Raw genomic sequence first — 6,000 nt, 5'->3', positions numbered from 1 at the left:
CCCTTACGACGCCTTGTCGGGGGGGGGGGGTGGCTCCCCGGGTCCTAGGCCGGCCCCTCGGGGGTGGGGTGGGGCAGCGCGGGGGGTCCAGCTGGGCCAAGGTCCTAGCGACGGGGGGACCCCCTCCCTCAGAACCCTCCCTGCCTTACCTCACCTTATATTACTCCACAATAGGCAACAGTGGGGCGGTGCCTAGGTGGGGGTCCGGGCTACTTAACTGCGGTCTGGGTCCTCCCCCGACTTTGCACCACCCACAATTTTAACCACACTTAGTCACGCGGGGTCTTGAGGGGGTAAGCCGCTTTCGGGGTTCTGCCGCTTGTCAGCGGTAGAACGCCCGGGCCCCGCTACCCCCCAATTTTAAACCGCACCATAGACACACACATTGCATCCACCTCTTCAAAACACAAAGACACACCCTTACATACATCCAACACACATATAGGGCAGGGGGAGGGTCCCGCCCCGGCCCGGGGGTGAGTGCGGCTGGAATGCGGGGGGCGCGCTACCTCGGCATGGCGCTCGTGGGGGGGGCTGGGGTGCGGTGCTCCTTCTCCATTTGCTGTTGGATTGGTGGAGGTTGGGATACCGCAGTGGCCGGGTGGGGGCCCGCCGGCGGCCTGGGGGGCGAGAGTCATCGATGGCCTCGGACCCCGAGGTGTCGCTACGGGTCCCCCCAGAACAGTTCCGGTCACACCCAGTGGTGCTTCTGATTGCTTGTTCTCTGTCATCATTTGCTCAAACTTTAAAAATCATGTTCCTCTTTTGTTGTTGCCTCTCTGTTAATTCATGTTCCTGCTTCACGTTACTGTCTAGATAGAGCTGCTCAGGCTGGTTAATCTAAGAAATCATTTTACTGTCTAGATAGAGCTGCTCAGGCTGGTTAATCTAAGAAATCATTTTACTGTAGATAGAGCTGCTCAGACTGGTTAATCTAAGAAATCATCTTACTGTCTAGATAGAGCTGCTCAGGCTGGTTTAATCCAAAAACAGTTGGAAAGTATTTGGATCAGTGTGATAACTGCAAATAATATATGTAGCACAACAAGGATATTGTATGTTATCCCCCCCCCCCCCCCCCCCCCCCTCAACTTTCTTCTCTCTCTTCTTTTCTCTCTCTCTTTGTGCGTTCCCCCCCCGGTCGTGTACGGCAGCCATGCCAACTTCTGATGGAGGAGGCAACAGGAGGAGACTCCAGGTCTCTCCCTGTTGCAAGACCAAAAACTGTTCTGACTCCGAAGGCTCTCAATCACATCATATTGTTGGCCCAAGCTGCCGAACAGGACAAGGGCAAACAAAAAAAAAAAAAAAAGAAATAGAGGGCCCCAAAAACAAATTTTGCTTAGGGCCCCACGGAGGCTTGGGCCGACCCTGATCTTCAATAAAAGAGAGGATTTCTTGATTTCACTCTCTCCAGTAGTCTGTGTGTGTGTGTGTGTGTGTGTGAGCAGGCTGACATGAAATTAAACTCATCACCATCATTTCATGTCTGAGACTTGGGGCGCTTCTTAAATTGCCCCTGGCTCAGTGATTGGTTTAAGTCAAGTTAAGTTCTGGTTTGTTCTCGCGTGTTTTTAGGAGATGTTGAGATGAAGATAACAAGCAGTGAGTCTCTGAGTATTAACTCTTTCACATCTCTTCTAATTTACGGTTTGAAAGAAGAAATTTGGTTGAAAAGCTGCAGGTCAGGTTAAATTTTCTCCAGTATAGTTATTTTTTTGAGGTTTCTTTCAAAGCTTTCTAAAATGCTTTGAAAGACGAATTGATGTGTTGTTTGAAAATATACCTCATATACCATTAGTTTTCCCTAAACTCTAGACTAACTGTCTTTTCCAGTAAACCAGCCCCAAAACACATTCATTTTCTAGAAGGGACTAATGAAGCTTCTGCTTGTATTTGTTTCTATGTTAATAAAAGAGTCTTAATAAGTGATAATAACGAAGCGCCCCACCTAAGAAATGTATCACCAACCACTGTTCACTTGGATCAACAACATCTCCCACTAGGTGGAGAAAGCACAACAGACTTTCCTTCCTCAGCAAGTTAAAGCAGGCTCACCTCCCTCAACACCCTGCTGGTGATCTTTTAGCAAAGCACCATCAAGAGCCTCCTGACCTACTGCTGCATGGTGTGATTCACCTTTACAGACATTTACAGTGGCCGACTTCCATCTCCAATGACCCCACCCACCCTGGACACCACGTGTTCTCCCCCCTCCGCTCCAGTAAAAGATACCGTGTATTAAAAACCAAAACAAACCGCTTCCAGCATCGCTTCTACTCGCTTCCTTTTGCTTTGTGATGATATTGTGAAGTATTAAAAGACTGTTTCTAGTCAGTACCCGCAGCTTTAAACCATTGCTGAAAGCTCACTGGAGCTTAATATCGCAAAGACTAAGGAGCTGTGCTGTTTGTCCAGAGAGAAAAACCCAAAGCCCCTGTTCCAGCCGCTCAGCATCAATGGTCATGCTGCCTCTGTCTACAAAAAGGCACAACGTCTCCACCTGAGGACTTTTAACATCAGCAAAGCCATTTCATGTATCTATCTATCTATCTATCTATCTATCTATCTATCTATCTATCTATCTATCTATCTATCTATCTATCTATCTATCTATCTATCTATCTATCTATCTATCTATCTTACCTGCAGGGGGCGGTATTGTATCACGGTGTTGCTAGAAACCAATTGCTGTCTCATGCAAGACAAGCATTGGATTGTTCACCCACTAACAGGGAACGTGAGCTCTGATTAGACCAGTGGCGGCCGTCAGGGCCTGCAAGGCCCTCTCTGCAGGCCTAAGAAAAAGATCAGAATCACAGACTGATGTTTACATGAGTACTTCTTAAACTGTCTGTTTGCTTCCTCTCATAGCTTCTCCCCCGGCTGCGCTGCTTGTGATGATGTGTCATTCCATATTAAAGCTTTAAACCAATCACATTTCAGCCATCACCTGTTGCCAGGGTAAAGAAATCTACCTGAGGCCTTCAGATTCAATTCTGCAGGCGTCTGCCATGTAAAACAAGTGTTGCTTCAACTAATCAGATTTTGATATTGGTGACTCGGGGCCTTCTGGAAGGCCGAGCGTGAGGTCAGTGTATTCAAGCCCTCTGATTGGATCACCAGAGAGTTCACTCTCCAGTGCTAGCTGACTGCATCTGTAGCGAGCTGCACAAACCAAAATATAGTTGTGTTGATTTAATAGTGGTTTTATCAACCTACAATGACTAAAGGAGAAGATAAAGAGATTTGGTTGCAGATTTATTGTCAAAAGCATTTTCAAGAGGGACTTTTCCAAGAGGTCATTGAATGCACCGCAGCGCTCCAAGCGCACGGAGGTCCGGTGCAATTTACTTGTGCTCACTACAACTTCCTTGGCAGGATTCAGGATTATGTTATTTGCCATTATATTATTTCCAAGACCACCGTCCTCAACCCCCAGAAGTTTTGGGAATAGCAGCCGCTTTTTTATGCAGCTGCAGCAGAAGGTGAGACGTGAACTCAAATTATTTTCATCGTCATAAACAGTCTCCCTCATAAACAGCCTTCGCCCCAAAAAGGAAAATAAAGTGATCCAGTGTGCACTGTTGCAGAGTCTAGTTGTTTTGTGACAGTGTCCAAAAGTGTGAGACATGCATCCTGTACCCCACATTTTGCCTTGTAGGCAAACTGAAAAGGGTCCAGTTTGTGTGAGAGAACGTCTGACAGTCGGTCACCAACCACTTGCTCCATGCATTTACACAGCACGGAAGTCAAAGCCACTGGTTTGTATTCCTTCAGCACTTTAGGGTGAGCTTTTCTGGGAATATTGATGATGGAGGATTCCTTCCACAGATTAGGGACACACCCAGAGTCCAAAAGGAGCTTAAAGAGTCTGGTGAAGACTCCACTCAGCTGGGCCTTTGAGCCAGTCAGGGCCAGAGGCCTTGACTGGCCCTGACTGGCTCAAAGGCCCAGCTGAGTGGAGTCAGTCAGCTGGGCCAGTCAGGGCCAGAGGCCTTGTCTGGGTTGACTCTGCGCAGGATGGAGGTCGCCGGCTGCTCGTAAATGGTGATGGCCTCTTCTAGGGGTAAGACGGGGGTAAGACAGGGGTGAGACAGGGGTGAGGGGGAGGCATTAGCCAGCTTTGGCATCCTTCTGAACTCCTTGTCAGAAGGCCTTTTTCTTTTGGAGCAGGCAGATATTCATGTCCTTTGTCACCCATTTCTTACTGTTTGGATATATTATTATTTGTTTGGTGGGAGTGACAGTGTCCTCACAAAATAAAATAGAAAATGTCAGCACATCTGTCAGCATGTTAAAATCACTATTACTTGTACTTATTACTCATTAAAAAGTCCCAGTCTGTAAGATCAAAACAGCCTTTCAGTCTTTCTGTTGCCTCATTATTTCCGACTGCAATGGATTTTCTTATGGATTCGCCTTTTTCCAGCTGTGATCTGTATTTTGGCAGCAGCAGGATGACATTGTGGTCAGAGCATCCGAAGGGTGGGTGTGGCTTTGAAATATACGCCCCAGGGATATTGCTGTAGTATAAGTCCAATGTTTTGTGCAGGCTGGTGGGAGTTGTGACATATTGCTCCAGACTGGGCAGATATGTAGTGATGTCACTCCTGTTAAAATCCTCCAGTAAAAACACTGGTTGCTCTCCAGACTGACTGATGGCTCTATTGTAAGTCAGATATGTGCTGAAGCAGCTTGACTAAAATCAGGACCTGATACATAAACTAAAATCACAGTTATTTTTGTAAAACTTCACGGTGAGGTAGTGTGGTCTGAAGGACACACTCATCAGTTCCTAGTGTTTGCAGCACTCAGTCTCTCTCACAGTGAAGTTTGATGCCCACTTGCTGTTGACAGTACTGTGAGAGGTGCAAAGCAACATTACAACATGTGAAACACTTACAAAATGTGAGACAAATTTACATTTTGGAAAACATTTTTGCATATCAAAAAACAAAACACAAGTCCTGAAACCCACTTAGATTTCAGAAAACAAATTAACATAATGTGAAAAGCTTTTACAAGCTCAGATACAAATTGACAAGTGGCGATACAAATTTACGAATACAATCTCTACCAGAAAAAGAGGGGCACAAGTCCGGAGGTGACCCTGAGATGACCTGGAAGTGATAATGGGAGCGAATAAATCAGACTTGTTACCTTTAATGGACTGAGATATAAAGCGACTGAGTCATGTCCATCATGGACATAATAAAGAGTCGCCGCCGCATGGCTGCCGCTGTGTCCAGCCTGTAAACACAAACTGCAGCAGAAGAGACTCCAAGACACCAGATCAGCCTGTGGTGTATTTCTGGATGAATCGGCGGACTGTTGAAAGTAGGGCTCGGGAAATTACTTTTCACAGGTAAGATGAAACATTATTATTGTTTGAATTTTAAGAATATTAACTTATTCTTCTGTATTTCTGCCCACCAGGGAACTCGTAGCCAGAAGCCTGTACTACGACGCTGGATTTTCTCTTATCCAGAGAACTTCATGGATTAACCCTGGGACATTCATTCACTTCTCACCAGGATAAATCACCCCGACAACTTACACTGAATGTCTAACCTGCCCCGGAGCAGGATATGTTCTCAATAAGCAGTCAGAGCTCCGCCTCCTGACCAATCAGATCTCTTAGAAAATGACCTGCCCATTCTTAAATGATGGTGATTGGTGGGCGGGTTCAGCACTGAGCTGCAGCAGAGAGGAGATGAGAAATAAATCCTGGTCACTGAAGCTTTGAAGGATGTTTTTGTTCTTGACTTGTTCCAAGTCTGTTTATCTGTAATAATGAGGTTAATGATCACACCTGACAGAACTGCAGAAACATGAATTTATGGAACGCAGAACTACTCGTGTCATCACAATGATGAAATAATATTCCAACACAAAATACACACAAGAGAAACTCAGCCTCAAAACAACTGGATGGAAAATATAAACTAAAAGAAGAGCAGTGAGGAAGTTCAGCCGAGACACCTATTGGTGTCTGAA

The sequence above is a fragment of the Lipophrys pholis genome, assembly GCF_963383615.2.
Source record: "Lipophrys pholis genome assembly, chromosome: 4".
Taxonomy (NCBI): domain Eukaryota; kingdom Metazoa; phylum Chordata; class Actinopteri; order Blenniiformes; family Blenniidae; genus Lipophrys; species Lipophrys pholis.
Note: the sequence above shows the minus strand (reverse complement) of the source record.